Here is a 22,854-nt window from a genome sequence, read left to right as displayed (position 1 = left end):
GGTCTGACATCAGTGCAGAGACAGGCTGGTCTGACATCAGAGCAGGGACAGGCTCGTCTGACATCAGAGCAGAGACAGGCTGGTCTGACATCAGAGCAGAGACAGCCTGGTCTGACAGGGCAGAGACTGGCTGGTCTGACATCAGAGCAGAGACAGGCTGGTCTGACATCACGGCAGAAACAGGCTGGTCTGACATCAGGGCAGAGACAGGCTGGTCTGACATCAGAGCAGAGACAGGCTGGTCTGACATCAGAGCAGAGACAGGCTGGTCTGACATCAGGGCAGAGACAGGCTGGTCTGACATCAGGGCAGAGACAGGCTGGTCTGACATCCGAGCAGAGACAGGCTGGTCTGACATCAGGGCAGAGACAGGCTGGTCTGACATCCGAGCAGAGACAGGCTGGTCTGACATCAGGGCAGAAACAGGCTGGTCTGACATCAGGGCAGAGACAGGCTGGTCTGACATCAGGGCAGAGACAGGCTGGTCTGACAGGGCAGAGACAGGCTGGTCTGACATCAGGGCAGAGACAGGCTGGTCTGACATCAGGGCAGAGACAGGCTGGTCTGACATCAGGGCAGAGACAGGCTGGTTTGACAGGGCAGAGACAGGCTGGTCTGACAGGGCAGAGAAAGGCTGGTCTGACAGGGAAGAGACAGGCTGGTCTGACATCAGGGCAGAGACAGGCTGGTCTGACATCAGGGCAGAGACAGGCTGGTCTGACATCAGAGCAGAGACAGGCTGGTCTGACATCAGGGCAGAGACAGGCTGGTCTGACATCAGGGCAGAGACAGGCTGGTCTGACAGGGCAGAGACAGGCTGGTCTGACATCAGAGCAAAGACAGGTTGGTCTGACAGGGCAGAGACAGGCTGGTCTGACATCAGAGCAGAGACAGGCTGGTCTGACAGGGCAGAGACAGGCTGGTCTGACATCACGGCAGAAACAGGCTGGTCTGACATCAGAGCAGAGACAGGCTTGTCTGACATCACGGCAGAGACAGGCTGGTCTGACAGGGCAGAGACAGGTTGGTCTGACATCAGAGCAAAAATAGGTTGGTCTGACAGGGCAGAGACAGGCTGGTCTGACATCAAAGCAGAGACGGGCTGGTCTGACATCGGGGCAGAGACAGGCTGGTCTGACATCAGAGCAGAGACAGGCTGGTCTGACATCAGAGCAGAGACAGGCTGGTCTGACATCAGGGCAGAGACAGGCTGGTCTCACATCAGAGCAGAGACAGGCTCATCTGACATCAGAGCAGAGACAGGCTCATCTGACATCAGAGCAGAGACAGGCTGGTCTGACATCAGAGCAGAGACAGGCTGGTCTGACAGGGCAGAGACAGGCTGGTCTGACATCACGGCAGAAACAGGCTGGTCTAACATCAGAGCAGAGACAGGCTGGTCTGACATCAGAGCAGAGACAGGCTGGTCTGACATCACGGCAGAGACAGGCTGGTCTGACAGGGCAGAGACCGGTTGGTCTGACATCAGAGCCAGGTTTGTCTGACATCAGGGCAAAGACAGGTTGGTCTGACATCAGAGCAGAGACAGGCTGGTCTGACAGGGCAGAGACAGGCTGGTCTGACATCACGGCAGAAACAGGCTGGTCTGACATCAGAGCAGAGACAGGCTGGTCTGACATCAGAGCAGAGACAGGCTGGTCTGACATCACGGCAGAGACAGGCTGGTCTGACAGGGCAGAGACCGGTTGGTCTGACATCAGAGCCAGGTTGGTCTGACATCAGAGCAAAGACAGGTTGGTCTGACATCAGAGCAGAGACAGGCTGGTCTGACATCAGGGCAGAAACAGGCTGGTCTGACATCAGGGCAGAGACAGGCTGGTCTGCCAGGGCAGAGACAGGCTGGTCTGACATCAGAGCAGAGACAGGCTGGTCTGACATCAGGGCAGAGACAGGCTGGTCTGACATCAGGGCAGAGACTGGCTGGTCTGACATCAGAGCAGAGACAGGCTGGTCTGACATCAGAGCAGAGACAGGCTGGTCTGACATCAGGGCAGAGACAGGCTGGTCTGACATCAGGGCAGAGACAGGCTGGTCTGACATCAGAGCAGAGACAGGCTTGTCTGACATCAGTGCAGTGACAGGCTGGTCTGACAGGGCAGAGACAGGCTGGTCTGACATCAGAGCAAAGACAGGTTGGTCTGACAGGGCAGAGACAGGCTGGTCTGACATCAGAGCAGAGACAGGCTGGTCTGACATCAGGGCAGAGACAGGCTGGTCTGACATCACGGCAGAAACAGGCTGGTCTGACATCAGAGCAGAGACAGGCTGGTCTGACATCACGGCAGAGACAGGCTGGTCTGACAGGGCAGAGACAGGTTGGTCTGACATCAGAGCAAAGACAGGTTGGTCTGACAGGGCAGAGACAGGCTGGTCTGACATCAAAGCAGAGACAGGCTGGTCTGACATCGGGGCAGAGACAGGCTGGTCTGACATCGGGGCAGAGACAGGCTGGTCTGACATCAGAGCAGAGACAGGCTGGTCTGACATCATTGCAGAGACAGGCTGGTCTGACATCAGGGCAGAGACAGGCTGGTCTGACATCACGGCAGAGACAGGCTGGTCTGACAGGGCAGAGACCGGTTGGTCTGACATCAGAGCCAGGTTGGTCTGACATCAGAGCAAAGATAGGCTGGTCTGACATCACGGCAGAGACAGGCTGGTCTGACAGGGCAGAGACCGGTTGGTCTGACATCAGAGACAGGCTGGTCTGACATCAGAGCAGAGACAGGCTGGTCTGACATCAGGGCAGAGACAGGCTGGTCTGACATCAGAGCAGAGACAGGCTCGTCTGACATCAGAGCAGAGACAGGCTGGTCTGACATCATCAGAGCAGAGACAGGATGGTCTGACATCACGGCAGAGATAGGCTGGTCTGACATCAGAGCAGAGACAGGCTGGTCTGACATCAGGGCAGAAACAGGCTGGTCTGACATCAGGGCAGAGACAGGCTGGTCTGACAGGGCAGAGACTGGCTGGTCTGACATCAGAGCAGTGACAGGCTGGTCTGACATCACGGCAGAAACAGGCTGGTCTGACATCAGCGCAGAGACAGGCTGGTCTGACATCAGAGCAGAGACAGGCTGGTCTGACATCAGAGCAGAGACAGGCTGGTCTGACATCAGGGCAGAGACAGGCTGGTCTGACATCAGGGCAGAGACAGGCTGGTCTGACATCCGAGCAGAGACAGGCTGGTCTGACATCAGGGCAGAGACAGGCTGGTCTGACATCCGAGCAGAGACAGGCTGGTCTGACATCAAATCAAATCAAATCAAATTTATTTATATAGCCCTTCGTACATCAGCTGATATCTCAAAGTGCTGTACAGAAACCCAGCCTAAAACCCCAAACAGCAAGCAATGCAGGTGGAGAAGCACGGTGGCTAGGAAAAACTCCCTAGAAAGGACAATACCTAGGAAGAAACCTAGAGAGGAACCAGGCTATGTGGGGTGGCCAGTCCTCTTCTGGCTGTGCCGGGTGGAGATTATAACAGAACATGGTCAAGATGTTCAATGTTCATAAATGACCAGCATGGTCGAATAATAATAAGGCAGAACAGTTGAAACTAGAGCAGCAGCACAGTCAGGTGGAAGTTGAAACTGGAGCAGCAGCATGGCCAGGTAGACTGGGGACAGCAAGGAGTCATCATGTCAGGTAGTCCTGGGGCATGGTCCTAGGGCTCAGGTCAGTTGAAACTGGAACAGCAGCATGGCCAGGTGGACTGGGGACAGCAAGGAGTCATCATGTCAGGTAGTCCTGGGGCATGGTCCTAGGGCTCAGGTCCTCCGAGAGAGAGAAAGAAAGAGAGAAGGAGAGAATTAGAGAACGCACACTTAGATTCACACAGGACACCGAATAGGACAGGAGAAGTACTCCAGATATAACAAACTGACCCCAGCCCCCCGACACATAAACTACTGCAGCATAAATACTGGAGGCTGAGACAGGAGGGGTCAGGAGACACTGTGGCCCCATCCGAGGACACCCCCGGACAGGGCCAAACAGGAAGGATATAACCCCACCCACTTTGCCAAAGCACTGCCCCCACACCACTAGAGGGATATCTTCAACCACCAACTTACCATCCTGAGACAAGGCTGAGTATAGCCCACAAAGATCTCCGCCACGGCACAACCCAAGGGGGGGGGGGGCGCCAACCCAGACAGGATGACCACAACAGTGAATCAACCCACTCAGGTGACGCACCCCCTCCAGGGACGGCATGAGAGAGCCCCAGCAAGCCAGTGACTCAGCCCCTGTAATAGGGTTAGAGGCAGAGAATCCCAGTGGAAAGAGGGGAACCGGCCAGGCAGAGACAGCAAGGGCGGTTCGTTGCTCCAGAGCCTTTCCGTTCACCTTCCCACTCCTGGGCCAGACTACACTCAATCATATGACCCACTGAAGAGATGAGTCTTCAGTAAAGACTTAAAGGTTGAGACCGAGTTTGCGTCTCTGACATGGGTAGGCAGACCGTTCCATAAAAATGGAGCTCTATAGGAGAAAGCCCTGCCTCCAGCTGTTTGCTTAGAAATTCTAGGGACAATTAGGAGGCCTGCGTCTTGTGACCGTAGCGTACGTATAGGTATGTACGGCAGGACCAAATCAGAGAGATAGGTAGGAGCAAGCCCATGTAATGCTTTGTAGGTTAGCAGTAAAACCTTGAAATCAGCCCTTGCTTTGACAGGAAGCCAGTGTAGAGAGGCTAGCACTGGAGTAATATGATCAAATTTTTGGTTCTAGTCAGGATTCTAGCAGCCGTATTTAGCACTAACTGAAGTTTATTTAGTGCTTTATCCGGGTAGCCGGAAAATAGAGCATTGCAGTAGTCTAACCTAGAAGTGACAAAAGCATGGATTAATTTTTCTGCATCATTTTTGGACAGAAAGTTTCTGATTTTTGCAATGTTACGTAGATGGAAAAAAGCTGTCCTCGAAATGGTCTTGATATGTTCTTCAAAAGAGAGATCAGGGTCCAGAGTAACGCCGAGGTCCTTCACAGTTTTATTTGAGACGACTGTACAACCATTAAGATTAATTGTCAGATTCAACAGAAGATCTCTTTGTTTCTTGGGACCTAGAACAAGCATCTCTGTTTTGTCCGAGTTTAATAGTAGAAAGTTTGCAGCCATCCACTTCCTTATGTCTGAAACACATGCTTCTAGCGAGGGCAATTTTGGGGCTTCACCATGTTTCATTGAAATGTACAGCTGTGTGTCATCCGCATAGCAGTGAAAGTTTACATTATGTTTTCGAATAACATCCCCAAGAGGTAAAATATATAGTGAAAACAATAGTGGTCCTAAAACGGAACACCACTACCACTACCGCTACTACTTGCAGGCTTGTTTTCGAGTTGTTGTGCGTTTTGTTGCTAACCTGTTTTGCTACCTGACAACTTTACGGTTTTCACTTTTTAATTACCGTTCATATATTTATTTATTTTTTCCTCAACTTTTTCACTCCGGACGCTTTATCTGGACACGATTCGTCAGGACCTCCAACAGCCGAAGCTAAGTAGTAACATTAACATGATGACTTCTAATTGCAGCCGCTGTACTCGGCTTACGGCGAGGATAGCTGTGCTGCAAGCCCAGCTTCAGACGCAATCGTTAGGCAAGGGTAATTTCAGTGTAGGAAAGGATGAAATAGCGTCTGTGGCACCAGTAAGTACAGATAGTAGTGTAAATCCCCTGGCACAGTCCCCGCAGCCGGACAACTTTCTCACGGTTTCTGGAAGGAAATGCTGTAGGAACGCTCAACCGGTGTCGCTCATTCAGCCGACAGAAACTTTCAACCGGTTTTCCCCATTAAGCAGCGGGTCGGAGTCAGAGGCCGATTCTTCTCTGGTCTCTACTCCTCCCGTTACGGGGTCTGAGACGCCGAAGCTTCCCACCATTAGCTCTGACAAATTGAAAACTCTAGTCATTGGCGACTCCATTACCCGCAGTATTAGACTTAAAGCGAATCATCCAGCGATCATACACTGTTTACCCGGGGGCAGGGCTACCGACGTTAAGGCTAATCTGAAGATGGTGCTGGCTAAAGCTAAAACTGGCGAGTGTAGAGAGTATAGAGATATTGTTATCCACGTCGGCACCAACGATGTTAGGATGAAACAGTCAGAAATCACTAAGCGCAACATAGCTTCTGCGTGCATATCAGCTAGAAAGATGTGTCGGCATCGAGTAATTGTCTCTGGCCCCCTCCCAGTTAGGGGGAGTGATGAGCTCTACAGCAGAGTCTCACAACTCAATCGCTGGTTGAAAACTGTTTTCTGCCCCTCCCAAAAGTTAGAATTTGTAGATAATTGGCCCTCTTTCTGGGACTCACCCACAAACAGGACCAAGCCTGACCTGCTGAGGAGTGACGGACTCCATCCTAGCTGGAGGGGTGCTCTCATCTTATCTACCAACATAGACAGGGCTCTAACTCCTCTAGCTCCACAATGAAATAGGGTGCAGGCCAGGCAGCAGGCTGTTAGCCAGCCTGCCAGCATAGTGGAGTCTGCCATTAGCACAGTCAGTGTAGTCAGCTCAGCTATCACCATTGAGACCGTGTCTGTGCCTCGACCTAGGTTGGGCAAAACTAAACATGGCGGTGTTCGCCTTAGCAATCTCACTAGGATAAAGACCACCTCCATTCCTGTCATTACTGAAAGAGATCATGATACCTCACATCTCAAAATAGGGCTACTTAATGTTAGATCCCTTACTTCAAAGGCAATTATAGTCAATGAACTAATCACTGATCATAATCTTGATGTGATTGGCCTGACTGAAACATGGCTTAAGCCTGATGAATTTACTGTTTTAAATGAGGCCTCACCTCCTGGCTACACTAGTGACCATATCCCCCGTGCATCCCGCAAAGGCGGAGGTGTTGCTAACATTTACGATAGCAAATTTCAATTTACAAAAAAAAAAATGACATTTTCGTCTTTTGAGCTTCTAGTCATGAAATCTATGCAGCCTACTCAATCACTTTTTATAGCTACTGTTTACAGGCCTCCTGGGCCATATACAGCGTTTCTCACTGAGTTCCCTGAATTCCTATCGGACCTTGTAGTCATAGCAGATAATATTCTAATCTTTGGTGACTTTAATATTCACATGGAAAAGTCCACAGACCCACTCCAAAAGGCTTTCAGAGCCATCATCGACTCAGTGGGTTTTGTCCAACATGTCTCTGGACCCACTCACTGTCACAGTCATACGCTGGACCTAGTTTTGTCCCATGGAATAAATGTGGTGGATCTTAATGTTTTTCCTCATAATCCTGGACTATCGGACCACCATTTTATTACGTTTGCAATTGCAACAAATAATCTGCATAGACCCCAACCAAGGAACATCAAAAGTCGTGCTATAAATTCACAGACAACACAAAGATTCCTTGATGCCCTTCCAGACTCCCTCTGCCTACCCAAGGACGCCAGAGGACAAAAATCAGTTAACCACCTAACTGAGGATCTCAATCTAACCTTGCGCAATACCCTAGATGCAGTTGCACCCCTAAAAACAAAAAAAATGTCTCATAAGAAACTAGCTCCCTGGTACACAGAAAATACCCGAGCTCTGAAGCAAGCTTCCAGAAAATTGGAACGGAAATGGCGCCACACCAAACTGGAAGTCTTCCGACTAGCTTGGAAGGACGGTACCGTGCAGTACCGTAGAGCCCTTACTGCTGCTCGATCATCCTATTTTTCTAACTTAATTGAGGAAAATAAGAACAATCCGAAATTCCTTTTTAATACTGTCGCAAAGCTAACTAAAAAGCAGCATTCCCCAAGAGAGGATGACTTTCACTTTAGCAGTGATAAATTCATGAACTTCTTTGAGGAAAAGATTATGATTATTAGAAAGCAAATTACGGACTCCTCTTTAAACCTGCGTATTCCTCCAAACCTCAGTTGTCCTGAGTCTGCACAACTCTGCCAGGACCTAGGATCAAGAGAGACGCTCAAGTGTTTTAGTACTATATCTCTTGACACAATGATGAAAATAATCATGGCCTCTAAACCTTCAAGCTGCATACTGGACCCTATTCCAACTAAACTACTGAAAGAGCTGCTTCCTGTGCTTGGCCCTCCTATGTTGAACATAATAAACGGCTCTCTATCCACTGGATGTGTACCAAACTCACTAAAAGTGGCAGTAATAAAGCCTCTCTTGAAAAAGCCAAACCTTGACCCAGAAAATATAAAAAACTATCGGCCTATATCGAATCTTCCATTCCTCTCAAAAATTTTAGAGAAGGCTGTTGCGCAGCAACTCACTGCCTTCCTGAAGACAAACAATGTATACGAAATGCTTCAGTCTGGTTTTAGACCCCATCATAGCACTGAGACGGCACTTGTGAAGGTGGTAAATGACATTTTAATGGCATCGGACCGAGGCTCTGCATCTGTCCTCGTGCTCCTAGACCTTAGTGCTGCTTTTGATACCATCGATCACCACATTCTTTTGGAGAGATTGGAAACCCAAATTGGTCTACACGGACATGTTCTGGCCTGGTTTAGATCTTATCTGTCGGAAAGATATCAGTTTGTCTCTGTGAATGGTTTGTCCTCTGACAAATCAACTGTAAACATCAGGGCAGAAACAGGCTGGTCTGACATCAGGGCAGAGACAGGCTGGTCTGACATCAGGGCAGAGACAGGCTGGTCTGACATCAGGGCAGAGACAGGCTGGTTTGACAGGGCAGAGACAGGCTGGTCTGACAGGGCAGAGAAAGGCTGGTCTGACAGGGAAGAGACAGGCTGGTCTGACATCAGGGCAGAGACAGGCTGGTCTGACATCAGGGCAGAGACAGGCTGGTCTGACATCAGAGCAGAGACAGGCTGGTCTGACATCAGGGCAGAGACAGGCTGGTCTGACATCAGGGCAGAGACAGGCTGGTCTGACAGGGCAGAGACAGGCTGGTCAGAGACAGGCTGGTCAGAGACAGGCTGGTCTGCTAGCTAGAGAACTGGGCCATTGTGTTATTGTAGTAATTCTTCTTTTTTACCCAAAGCTTTTAAAGGGTTAGATTTGACTTGGCTGGAGTGAACAGCTTGACTGCCAAAAGTCAATTCTCTCAACATCGATCGAAAAAGGATTAAGGCAAAGCTGTAGGCAAAAACTAGTTACGTCTTTGTGTCAAAACCCCACCCTCCCTCCCTGGAGCAGGAGAAATAGTAGACAGCTGATCAGAGGATTGATACAACTACACTAGGAGGAGACTGGGAAGCCCAAATAACAGGTAGGCAATATGCAGTACAGTTTAGGGTTGCCCAGAAATTCTGGTTGATAGATTCCCGGAATCAGGAAGGAATAAGCACGATTTCCATCAACCAGGAACTTTTCTGGGAAACCTAGGAATTTTAGGGAATGTTACCAGAATTTTGCAGCCCAGATCCAGTTACATACAATATGTTATGTTTGACCCTGTAGAAATACACCTGAAGACTTCCCTATCAGCTGGGTCACAGTGCATTACCATTGGGTGGTAGGGTAGAGCGACCCAGTATCATCACAGTGCATTACCATTGGGTGGTAGGGTAGAGCGACCCAGTATCATCACAGTGCATTACCATTGGGTGGTAGGGTAGAGCTGCCCAGTATCATTACAGTGCATTACCATTGGGTGGTAGGGTAGAGCGACCCAGTATCATTACAGTGCATTACCATTGGGTGGTAGGGTAGAGCGACCAAGTATCATTACAGTGCATTACCATTGGGTGGTAGGGTAGAGCTACCCAGTATCATTACAGTGCATTACCATTGGGTGGTAGGGTAGAGCGACCCAGTATCATTACAGTGCATTACCATTGGGTGGTAGGGTAGAGCGACCAAGTATCATTACAGTGCATTACCATTGGGTGGTAGGGTAGAGCTACCCAGTATCATTACAGTGCATTACCATTGGGTGGTAGGGTAGAGCGACCCAATATCATTACAGTGCATTACTATTGGGTGGTAGGGTAGAGCGACCCAATATCATTACAGTGCATTACTATTGGGTGGTAGGGTAGAGCGACCCAATATCATTACAGTGCATTACCATTGGGTGGTAGGGTAGAGCGACCAAGTATCATTACAGTGCATTACCATTGGGTGGTAGGGTAGAGCGACCCAATATCATTATATGGCATTTATTACCCACAATACCCTATGTATTACCTACACCACCCCACTTATTACCTATACTACCCTACCTATTACATATGCCACCCCACCTATTACCTACATTATCCTACCTATTACCTACAATATCCTACCTATTACATATACCACCCTACCTATTACCTACACTACCCTACCTATTACCTATACTACTTCACCTATTACCTACATTATCCTACCTATTACCCACACTACCCTACCTATTACCTATGCTACCCTACCTATTACCTATGCTACCCTACTTATTACCTACACTACCCAACCTAATACCTACAGTACCCTACCTATTACCTATACATCATACCAATTGCCTAAACTACCCTAGCTATTACCTAAACTACCCCACATATTACCTATACCACCCTACCTATTACCTATACTACCTTACCTTTTACCTATACTACCCTACCTATTAACTATGCTACCTTACTTATTACCTATACTACTGTCATGTCTTTGGCTATGCCGGATTAAGTGATATGACATGCTATTCTATAAAATCCATTCTCTGTAATTAATATTACCGGATTGAGCTAATCATGTAAATGTAATTAAATAGAATGTCGGGGCACCACAAAATAATATTTATAGAGTAGTTATCTTCCGAATAAACTCTTATAGACCTAGTCATATTTTACATCAATAGCAGTCAAAATTAATCGTCACCTTATTTCAGTCTCATCTGAAAGTTGTGCATTTTTGGTTATCTTCACGAACCCTGGCTAACAGGTTGAATCAGCAATACAAAATTGAGTTTAATTATTTATTTACTAAATACCTAACTAATCACACAGAATTCTATCTTCACAGAATGAATCATACCTTGATTACAAATTACGTCATAAAGGAAAACGTCCCTGGCGGACGGAACAGATATGACAGCTGGTTACACAAAGAAAAGGGGCTGGGTATGAGTGAAAGAGCAGAAAGAATGAAGAACAAAGGGAGAAGCCAAGTCTCTATCGTAAATACAGAATCTTATGCATTCTAAATTATTGCCCATTTGGAAAAGGAAAATGCAATAAATATTTACTCTGAGCTGCGCTTCGGTAGGTTGGTGGTAGATGGAAGGCTGTGTTGCCCAACAGAGTCCTTTGAAGAATGTTTCTGGTGGTCAATTGGATACGTTGTAGTAACGTCGTTGTGTGGTAGACGGGATACTCTGTCTGTTCTTTCCTAGCCCACGTTTGCATCTGCTGTTGCTAACTCAACGGCTAGGAGGTATCACTTCTGTAGTGAATGAGAGTTCAAAGTTCATATCATTCGCAATCAAAGCTCACGCTGAGGTTGACTTCTGTAGTTATTATCTGAAAAATTCTGACATCGGACCGTCATCCTCACATCCTCGGCACAGGAGGTTACATTTTCGTCAAGGCTTTATATAGTGGAGGGAGAAGGGTGTGTCTGAAAAGTTTTATAACCCATGTCTCTTCACAGGGGCGGGCCACTGATTGAGCAGAGGCCTAACCTTATGAAAACCCAAATCTCTCATTTGGAAGCTAAAATTAAATTTAATCTCTTCACCAATAATTTCATATTCAAACATTTAAATTGAACAACAATTCCATGTGAATCCGATAACTCTGATGTGTAGACTTTCCACTGTAGAGTTTATGTCATCTAATCATTGATGAGAATGTCTCAGATGACAACCGAACTGACATCATATTCATTAAGTACCAACGCAAATGTTCAAGTGGTCGGATTACCAAAATATAGTTCATTTCCCCCCACCTTCTGATGTTAACCAAGGGATTTCAAATGTCACATCAGTAGGGTAGAGAGAGGAAAAAGGGGGGGAGACGTATTTATGACCGTCATACACCTAACCCCAGGCCAACGTTATGACACTACCTTACCTATTACCTACACTACCCTACCTATTACCTATATTACCCTACCTATTACCTATACTACCCTACCTATTACCTACACTACCCTACCTATTACCTCCTACACTACTCTACCTATTACCTACACTACCCTAACTATTACCAACACTACCCTAACTATTACCAACACTACACTACCTATTACCCATACTACCCTAACTATTACCTACACTACCCTACCTATTACCTACACTACCCTACCTATTACCTCTTACACTACCCTACCTATTACCTATACTACCTTAACTATTACCTATACTGCCCCATCTATTACCTCTTACCTACACTACCCTACCTATCACCTATACTACCCTACCTATTACCTACACTACCCTACCTATCACCTACACTACCCTACCTATCACCTATACTACCCTACCTATTACCTCTTACTTGTACTACCCTACGTATTACCTACACTACCCTACCTATTACCTATAATACTCTACCTATTACCTACACTACCCTACCTATCACCTATACTACCCTACCTATCACCTATACTACCCTACCTATTACCTACACTACCCTACCTATCACCTACACGACCCTACCTATCACCTATACTACCCTACCTATTACCTCTTACTTATACTACCCTATTTATTACCTACACTACCCTACCTATCACCTATACTACCCTACCTATTACCTACACTGCCTTACCTATCACCTATACTACCCTACCTATTACCTACACTGCCCTACCTATCATCTACACCACCCTACTATTACCTCCTACACTACCCTACCTATTACCTACACTACCCTACCTATTACCTACACTGCCCTACCTATCACCTGCACTACCCTACCTATTACCTACACTACCCTACCTATTACCTACACTACCCTACCTATTACCTACACTACCCTACCTATTACCTACACTACCCTACCTATTACCTCCACTACCCTAACTAATACCTATACTACCCTACCTATTACCTCCTACACTACCCTACTATTACCTCCTACACTACCCTACCTAATACCTACACTACCCTACCTATTACCTACACTACCCTACCTATTACCTCCTACACTACCCTAACTATTACCTACACTGCCCTACCTAATTACCTACACTACCCTACCTATCACCTATACTACCCTACCTATCACCTATACTACCCTACCTATTTTCTACACTACCCTACTTATCACCTACACGACCCTACCTATCACCTATACTACCCTACCTATTACCTCTTACTTATACTACCCTACTTATTACCTACACTACCCTGCCTATCACCTATACTAACCTACCTATTACCTACACTGCCCTACCTATCACCTATACTACCCTACCTATTACCTACACTGCCCTACCTATCACCTACACTACCCTACTAGTACCTACACTACCCTACCTATTACCTACACTACCCTACGTATTACCTACACTACCCTAACTAATACCTATACTACCCTACCTATTACCTCCTACACTACCCTACCTATTACCTCCTACACTACCCTACCTAATACCTACACTACCCTACCTATTACCTACACTACCCTACCTATTACCTCCTACACTACCCTACCTATTACCTCCTACACTACCCTACCTATTACCTCCTATACTACCCTAACTATTACCTACACTACCCTACCTATTACCTCCTACACTACTCTACCTATTACCTACACTACCCTAACTATTACCAACACTACCCTAACTATTACCAACACTACACTACCTATTACCCATACTACCCTAACTATTACCTACACTACCCTACCTATTACCTACACTACCCTACCTATTACCTCTTACACTACCCTACCTATTACCTATACTACCTTAACTATTACCTATACTGCCCCATCTATTACCTCTTACCTACACTACCCTACCTATCACCTATACTACCCTACCTATTACCTACACTACCCTACCTATCACCTACACTACCCTACCTATCACCTATACTACCCTACCTATTACCTCTTACTTGTACTACCCTACGTATTACCTACACTACCCTACCTATTACCTATAATACCCTACCTATTACCTACACTACCCTACCTATCACCTATACTACCCTACCTATCACCTATACTACCCTACCTATTACCTACACTACCCTACCTATCACCTACACGACCCTACCTATCACCTATACTACCCTACCTATTACCTCTTACTTATACTACCCTATTTATTACCTACACTACCCTACCTATCACCTATACTACCCTACCTATTACCTACACTGCCTTACCTATCACCTATACTACCCTACCTATTACCTACACTGCCCTACCTATCATCTACACCACCCTACTATTACCTCCTACACTACCCTACCTATTACCTACACTACCCTACCTATTACCTACACTGCCCTACCTATCACCTGCACTACCCTACCTATTACCTACACTACCCTACCTATTACCTACACTACCCTACCTATTACCTACACTACCCTACCTATTACCTCCACTACCCTAACTAATACCTATACTACCCTACCTATTACCTCCTACACTACCCTACTATTACCTCCTACACTACCCTACCTAATACCTACACTACCCTACCTATTACCTACACTACCCTACCTATTACCTCCTACACTACCCTAACTATTACCTACACTGCCCTACCTAATTACCTACACTACCCTACCTATCACCTATACTACCCTACCTATCACCTATACTACCCTACCTATTTTCTACACTACCCTACTTATCACCTACACGACCCTACCTATCACCTATACTACCCTACCTATTACCTCTTACTTATACTTCCCTACTTATTACCTACACTACCCTGCCTATCACCTATACTAACCTACCTATTACCTACACTGCCCTACCTATCACCTATACTACCCTACCTATTACCTACACTTCCCTACCTATCACCTACACTACCCTACTAGTACCTACACTACCCTACCTATTACCTACACTACCCTACGTATTACCCACACTACCCTAACTAATACCTATACTACCCTACCTATTACCTCCTACACTACCCTACCTATTACCTCCTACACTACCCTACTATTACCTCCTACACTACCCTACCTAATACCTACACTACCCTACCTATTACCTACACTACCCTACCTATTACCTCCTACACTACCCTACCTATTACCTCCTACACTACCCTAACTAATACCTACACTACCCTACCTATTACCTACACTACCCTACCTATTACCTCCTACACTACCCTACCTATTACCTCCTACACTACCCTAACTATTACCTACACTACCCTACCTATTACCTCCTACACTACCCTAACTAATACCTACACTACCCTACCTATTACCTACACTACCCTACCTATTACCTCCTACACTACCCTACCTATTACCTCCTACACTACCCTAACTATTACCTACACTACCCTACCTATTACCTCCTACACTACCCTACCTATTACCTCCTACACTACCCTAACTAATACCTACACTACCCTACCTATTACCTACACTACCCTACCTATTACCTCCTACACTACCCTACCTACTACACTACCCTACCCTACCTCTCTTTCGTGTCGTCTAAGATTCCCAAAGATTGGAAAGCAGCTGCGGTCATCCCCCTCTTCAAAGGGGGGGACACTCTTGACCCAAACTGCTACAGACCTATATCTATCCTACCGTGCCTTTCTAAGGTCTTCGAAAGCCAAGTCAACAAACAGATTACCGACCATTTCGAATCTCACCATACCTTCTCTGCTATGCAATCCGGTTTCAGAGCTGGTCATGGGTGCACCTCAGCCACGCTCAAGGTCCTAAACGATATCTTAACCGCCATCGATAAGAAACATTACTGTGCAGCCGTATTCATTGATCTGGCCAAGGCTTTCGACTCTGTCAATCACCATATCCTCATCGGCAGACTCGACAGCCTTGGTTTCTCAAATGATTGCCTCGCCTGGTTCACCAACTACTTCTCTGATAGAGTTCAGTGTGTCAAATCGGAGGGTCTGCTGTCCGGACCTCTGGCAGTCTCTATGGGGGTGCCACAGGGTTCAATTCTTGGACCGACTCTCTTCTCTGTATACATCAATGAGGTCGCTCTTGCTGCTGGTGAGTCCCTGATCCACCTCTACGCAGACGACACCATTCTGTATACTTCCGGCCCTTCTTTGGACACTGTGTTAACAACCCTTCAGGCAAGCTTCAATGCCATACAACTCTCCTTCCGTGGCCTCCAATTGCTCTTAAATACAAGTAAAACTAAATGCATGCTCTTCAACGGACGGCTCTGACTTAGAATACGTGGACAACTACAAATACTTAGGTGTCTGGTTAGACTGTAAACTCTCCTTCCAGACCCATATCAAACATCTCCAATCCAAAGTTAAATCTAGAATTGGCTTCCTATTTCGCAACAAAGCATCCTTCACTCATGCTGCCAAACATACCCTTGTAAAACTGACCATCCTACCAATCCTCGACTTTGGCGATGTCATTTACAAAATAGCCTCCAATACCCTACTCAACAAATTGGATGCAGTCTATCACAGTGCAATCCGTTTTATCACCAAAGCCCCATATACTACCCACCATTGCGACCTGTACGCTCTCGTTGGCTGGCCCTCGCTTCATACTCGTCGCCAAACCCACTGGCTCCATGTCATCTACAAGACCCTGCTAGGTAAAGTCCCCTCTTATCTCAGCTCGCTGGTCACCATAGCATCTCCCACCTGTAGCACACGCTCCAGCAGGTATATCTCTCTAGTCACCCCCAAAACCAATTCTTTCTTTGGCCGCCTCTCCTTCCAGTTCTCTGCTGCCAATGACTGGAACGAACTACAAAAATCTCTGAAACTGGAAACACTTATCTCCCTCACTAGCTTTAAGCACCAACTGTCAGAGCAGCTCACAGATTACTGCACCTGTACATAGCCCACCTATAATTTAGCCCAAACAACTACCTCTTTCCCAACTGTATTTAATTTGTATTTATTTATTTATTTTGCTCCTTTGAACCCCATTATTTTTATTTCTACTTTGCACATTCTTCCATTGCAAAACTACCATTCCAGTATTTTACTTGCTATATTGTATTTACTTTGCCATCATGGCCTTTTTTGCCTTTACCTCCCTTCTCACCTCATTTGCTCACATTGTATATAGACTTGTTTATACTGCATTATTGACTGTATGTTTGTTTTTACTCCATGTGTAACTCTGTGTCGTTTTATCTGTCGAACTGCTTTGCTTTATCTTGGCCAGGTCGCAATTGTAAATGAGAACTTGTTCTCAACTTGCCTACCTGGTTAAATAAAGGTAAAATAAAAAATAAAAATAAAATTACCTACAGTACCCTACCTATTACCTACACTACCCTACCTATTACCTCCTACACTACCCTACCTATTACATACACTACCCTACCTATTACCTCCTACACTACCCTACCTATTACCTCCTACACTAACCTACCTATTACCTACACTACCCTACCTATCACCTATACTACCCTACCTATTACCTACACTACCCTACCTATCACCTATACTACCCTACCGATCACCTATATTACCCTACCTATCACCTATACTGCCCTACCTATCACCTATACTACCCTACCTATCACCTATACTACCCTACTTATTACCTACACTGCCCTACCTATCACCTATACTACCCTACTTATTACCTACACTGCCCTACCTATCACCTATACTACCCTACTTATTACCTACACTGCCCTACCTATCACCTATACTACCCTACCTATTACCTACACTGCCCTACCTATCGCCTATACTACCCTACCTATTACCTACACTGCCCTACCTATCACCTATACTACCCTACCTATCACCTATACTACCCTACCTATCACCTATACTACCCTACCTATTACCCACACTAACCTATATAAAGTGAAGCTAAAAACATTTAATTTCGCTCAATACTCCACCATTTTGGATTTGAGATCAAATGTTTTATATGAGGTGACAGTATAGAATGTCACAATTAAGAAATGGAAGCACTTTACACTGAGTGTACAAAACGTAAAGACAGTCACACAGCTGGTCAATAGTGACGCTATTCCATAAAGACAGTCACACAGCTGGTCAGTAGTGAAGCTATTCTATAAAGACAGTCACACAGCTGGTCAGTAGTGAAGCTATTCCCTAAAGACAGTCACACAGCTGGTCAGTAGTGACACTATTCCATAATGACAGTCACACAGCTGGTCAGTAGTGAAGCTAGTCCATAATGACAGTCACACAGCTGGTCAGTAGTGAAGCCATTCCAGCTAAAGGGTTAGGGCCAAGGGGAAGAGCTAAGAGGTGAATTGTGTCCAGCTGACATGTCCAGCTGACATGGTGTGTTGTCCTTCCTTCTCCCAGCCAGGTAGTGGACTCCACAGTGGCATCAAGCTGACCAGCCACAACGAACAGGGAAGCTCCTACAGCAACTGCTTCTCAGGTGAGACGCTCTGACACACAGCCTGACATACAGTGAGTGAACCAAACATTAAGAACACCTTCCTAATATTCAGTTACATCCCCTTTGTGTCTACAAGGTGTCGAAAGCATTCCACAGGGATGCTGGTCCATGTTGACTCTACAAGGTGTTGAAAGCGTTCCACAGGGATGCTGGTCCATGTTGACTCTACAAGGTGTTGAAAGCGTTCCACAGGGATGCTGGTCCATGTTGACTCTACAAGGTGTTGAAAGTGTTCCACAGGGATGCTGGTCCATGTTGACTCTACAAGGTGTCGAAAGCGTTCCACAGGGATGTTGGCCCATGTTGACTCCAATGCTTCCCACAGTTGTGTCAAGTTGGCTGGATGTTGGCTGGTGGTGAACCATTCTTGATACACACAGGAAACTGTTGAGCGTGGAAAAACCCTGCAGCGTTTCAGTTCTAGACACTCAAAACGGTGCGTCTGGCACCTACTACCATACCCTGCTCAAAGGCACTTCAATATTTTGCTCCCGAGTGGCGCAGCAGTCTAAGGCAAGAGTGCAAGAGGCATCACTACAGTCCCTGGTTCGAATCCAGGCTGTATCACATCTGGCCGTGATTAGGAGTCCCATAGGGCAGCGCACAACTGGCCCAGCGTCGTCCGGGTTTGGCGTCCGGGTAGGTCGTCATTGTAAATAAGAATTTGTTCTTAACTGACTTGCCAAGTTAAAGGAAGTTTAAATCCACCCTCTATATGGTACACACACAAAATCCAGTCTCAATTGTCACAAGGCTTAAAAATCCTTCTTTCACCTGTCTCCTCTCCTTCATCTACACAGATTGCAGTGGATTTAACAGGTGACATCAATAAGGGATCATGGCTTTGACCTGGATTCACCTGGTCATGGAAAGAGCAGGTTTTCCTAATGTTTTCTTTACTCAGTGTATGTATCTCGTGTGATGGTGTCATAAGTATTTGGACAAATTCACTTATAGTATATTAAAGTAGTCAAAAGTGTAGTATTTCGGTCCCATATTCCAATGACTACATCAAGCTTGTGACTCTACAAACTTGTTGGATGCAGTTTGGTTTGGTTATGTTTCTGATTATGTCGTGTCCAATAGAAATGAATGGATGAATGAGGAAGTGTTTTATTTTGGAGTCACTTTTATTGTAAATAAGAATATAATATGTTTCTGAACACTTCTAAATGAATGTGGATGCTACCTTGATTACGGTTAATGATGGATGAATCGTGAATAATGATGACTGAGAAAGTTAGAGGCAAAAATATCATACCCCCGAAAAATTGCTAACCTCCCCTGTTATTGTAATGGTGAGAGGTTAGCATGTCTTGGGGGTATGATATAACATGCTAACCTCCCCTGTTATTGTAGTGTTGAGAGGTTAGCATGTCTTGGGGGTATGATATAAAATGCTAACCTCTCCTGTTATTGTAATGGTGAGAGGTTAGCATGTCTTGGGGTATGATATAAAATGCTAACCTCCACCACCTCCTCCACCACCACCACCTCCACCACCACCTCCTCCTCCTCCACCACCACCACCTCCACCCCCACCTCCACCTCCTCCACCTCCTCCTCCACCACCACCACCACCACCTCCTCCACCACCACCTCCACCACCACCTCCTCCTCCTCCTCCACCACCACCTCCTCCTCCACCACCACCACCACCTCCACCTCCTCCTCCACCACCACCTCCTCCTCCACCACCACCACCACCTCCACCCCCACCTCCTCCACCACCACCACCACCTCCTCCTGCACCTCCTCCACCTCCTCCTCCACCACCACCTCCTCCTCCACCACCACCACCTCCACCACCACCACCACCACCACCTCCACCTCCGTCACATCCACCACCACCTCCTCCACCACGACCACCACCTCCACCACCTCCTCCACATCCACCACTACCTCCACCTCCACCACCTCCTCCACATCCACCACTACCTCCACCTCCACCTCCTCCTCCTCCTCCTCCACCACCTCCACCTCCACCACCACCTCCTCCTCCTCCACCACCACCACCCCCACCTCCTCCTCCACCTCCACCACCTCCACCACCACCTCCTCCTCCACCTCCACCACCACCACCCCCCACCTCCACCTCCACCACCTCCACCACCACCTCCTCCTCCACCACCACCACCGCTCCATCATCCAGGTTTACATCCCTCATCTTTTGTTGTTGGGACAGAACAAACAACACAGCAGGGTTGGGGGGGCTTTAGTCTAACATAATGTTTCTGTCAGGTAGCCTGGTCCCAGGTCTGTGTGTACTCTCTTGCCAATTCCTATGGTCATTGTCGAGTGTGTGTCACACAAGACCACACAAACAGATATAGGACCAGGCATTTCAGATATAGGACCAGGCATTTCAGATATAGGACCAGGCATTTCAGATATAGGACCAGGCATTTCAGTAGTAACACAGCACAACACAAGGGAATCCCTCCAGACCCAGGCCCCTACCCGGTACTCCTTCTCCAGGATGACAGACTGTTTCTGGGGGTTCACCTTGGCCTGCAGGGATAGGTCCAGTCTAACTAACTAACAGACAGACAGACAGACAGACAGACAGACAGACAGACAGACAGACAGACAGACAGACAGACAGACAGACAGACAGACACATGGTAACTCCTTCTTTAATAAAATGTGATCTCAAAAATATGATTTGGTGAACAACTGGTATATTAGATCATGGACATTATCTGAAAGATACAGCTGGCACGAATCTCAGCTGTCAAACTCAATCGGGGAATGAGGAGTTGAGAGGAGAGGAGAGGAAAAGGGAAGATGAGAGAAGCAAGTATGCTCCCAAGTCCCAACTCTTGACTCTCAAAATGAGAGGGGCTGCTTAAGGCAGCATCCTCTTCCCCTTCCCCCTTTCCTCCTCCTCTTCCCCCCTCCTCCCTTTTCCCTTTCCTCCCCTCCTCCTCCCCCTTTCCTCTCCACCTCCTCCTCTCCTCTCCCTCTCCTATTTTCCTTTCCTCCTCTTCCTCCTCCTCTCTTCCCCCTCCCTTCCTCCTCCTCCTCTCTTACCCCTTTCGTACCCTACTCCTCCTCTTCCTCCTCCTCTCTTCCCCCTCCCTTCCTCCTCCTCCTCCTCTCTTACCCCTTTCCTACCCTCCTCCTCCTCTTCCTCCTCCTCTCTTCCCCCTCCCTTCCTCCTCCTCCTCCTCTCCTTCCCCGTCCCCCGTCCCTCCCTGCCTCCTCCTCCTCCTCTCTTTCCCCTTTCCTACCCTCCTCCTCCTCCTCCTCCTCTCTTACCCCTTTCCTACCCTCCTCCTCCTCTTCCTCCTCCTCTCTTCCCCCTCCCTTCCTCCTCCTCTCTTTCCCCTTTCCTACCCTCCTCCTCTTCCTCTCCTCCCCTCTTCCTCCTCCTCTCTTCCCCCTTTCCTCCCCTCTTCCTCCTCCTCTCTTCCCCCTATCCTCCCCTCCTCCTCTTCTTCTTCATCTATTATTTCTGTAATGTATAAATGATGACATGGGCAGAAGCCAGAGGTAGTCTAGTTCCTAGTTGGCAAATCAGACCCAGAAAGTAGTCACCAAGCTGAATCATTCTCACACCCTCTTCCCTATACCCGTCATGAGGTTGCTACAACCTCCACCCTAGGTTGCTACAACCTCAAACAGCATGATCACTTTCCTCATTGTATAATTCCTTCTCTACAGTGCATTTGGGAAAGTATTCAGACCCCTTAACTTTTTTCACATTTTGTTACTTTACAGCGTTGTTCTAAAATATATTTAATAGTTTGATCAATCTACACACAACACCCACTAATGACGAAGCAAAAACAGTTTCTTCGAAATTTATGCAAGTATTCAAACCCTTTACTTAGTACTTTGTTGACGCAACTTTGGCAGCAATTACAGCCTCGAGTTTTCTTGGGTATGACGCTACAAGCTTGGCACACCTGTATTTGGGGAGTTTCTCACATTCTTCTCTGCAGATCCTCTCAAGCTCTGTCAAATTGAATGGGGAGCGTTGCTGCACAGCTATTTTCAGGTCTCTCCAGAGATGTTCAATCGGGTTCTGGCTGGGCCACTCAAGGACATTCAGAGACTTGTCATTCCTCTCTTGTCATTCCCGAAGTCATTCCTGCGTTGTTTTGGCTGTGTGCTTAAGGTCGTTGTCCTGTTGGAAAACTGAAAAAAATCCCCACCACATGATGCTGCCACCACCATGCTTCACCATAGGGATGGTGCCAGGTTTCCTCCAGATGTGATGCTTGGCATTCAGGCCAAAGAGTTCAATCTTGGTTTCATCAGACCAGAGAATCTTGTTTCTCATGGTCTGAGAGTCATTAGGTGGCTTTTGGCAAAC

This window comes from Oncorhynchus kisutch, linkage group LG7 (genome assembly GCF_002021735.2).
Source record: "Oncorhynchus kisutch isolate 150728-3 linkage group LG7, Okis_V2, whole genome shotgun sequence".
Lineage (NCBI taxonomy): Eukaryota > Metazoa > Chordata > Actinopteri > Salmoniformes > Salmonidae > Oncorhynchus > Oncorhynchus kisutch.
Note: the sequence above shows the minus strand (reverse complement) of the source record.